Consider the following 1,168-nt stretch of genomic DNA (forward strand, 5'->3'; position numbering starts at 1 on the left):
TTGTTTTATTGCTTTTATCTTTATATTCTGTACATCATCTTTTTATTGTGATTTATTGTGTTATCCGTTTATTCTGTATTATCTTTTTGTGCAGCACTTTGGAAACCTTGTGTCTGTGAAAATCATGCTAATAAATAAAGTGGATTGGATTCTACTGGCTATACACGTTCTACAGAGAGGAAACTCTACTGGCTATAATAATCGCTATAATAATCTCTCCATTACCTAACTCTCCTGACTCTATTGACTCTCCTGCTGCAACAACCCACAAAGGTGTACCCTCTGGCGCACTATTCTACTGGGACCGGCCTCACAAGCTTCAGCCCGAGGAGCTGCATGAAAGTTACATTTAATTTATTGCATGCTTTTGGTGAAAAAAAATCCCCAAAAGCCGACATGCTTTGGACACATTGATATGTCATCATTGCATTACCTTGTACGCCCACCACTAGCCCCCCAGATACCTCAATTGCTTTTGTTCCCCCTGTCTCCTGACATCGTTGTACTGCTTTCTTTATTGCGCGGCCGTTGACACTTAATCACACGATGTTGAGTTAGGGGAGACATTTTAAACCCTGTAAACACTGTCTAAGACAGATTTGTGATCAGTTGTGCCATATTGTAAATTCAGCAAATAAAATTCATAAAGTTAATTCTATCTTTGTCCTGGGCTGTTACTCTTTGATGGGACGGCTGTGGCTTTTTCATTCTTACACTTGGATCTATATCTGATTAGTTAATATTGGCTTTTGCCAATTTATATTTACAACGGGGCCCAGATAAGAAATAGTTTGGGTCCTCAGTTTCTCTTCACAAGGAAAATATGTATCTATATTGTATTTACTACACACATAATGTGTGTATGGCTGAATGTAACCACGTTCACATGCTTTTTGCTTTCTGATCTAGGTTAGTGTACTCCATGTTTAGGCAGGTGGGATGGGGGGGGTGGAAGTGTTTGTTGTAAATATAAAAAAGTAAGTACTTATAGCTTTTATTTTGTGCTTGTCAACAATTTAAAACTAAAACATTTAAATAGCTGTGGTTGAAGAAGGTGACTTCATTCCCAGTATAGCGGTGCACCTCTTTTAGCAGCAGTGAGGACATGTAATGTGGAGGTTGAACTGGTCCAGGGGATTTCCATATTCAGAGTCTCAGCTCTGTCAGA

At 39.0% G+C, this 1,168-nt stretch overlaps 1 pseudogene; it reads right to left on the bottom strand.

Moving 5' to 3' along the window:
• The window catches only part of LOC116706704 (trace amine-associated receptor 1-like), a 2,774-nt pseudogene that overhangs the window by 553 nt on the left and 1,053 nt on the right, over positions 1 to 1,168 (bottom strand).

The sequence above is a fragment of the Etheostoma spectabile genome, chromosome 18, assembly GCF_008692095.1.
Source record: "Etheostoma spectabile isolate EspeVRDwgs_2016 chromosome 18, UIUC_Espe_1.0, whole genome shotgun sequence".
NCBI lineage: Eukaryota > Metazoa > Chordata > Actinopteri > Perciformes > Percidae > Etheostoma > Etheostoma spectabile.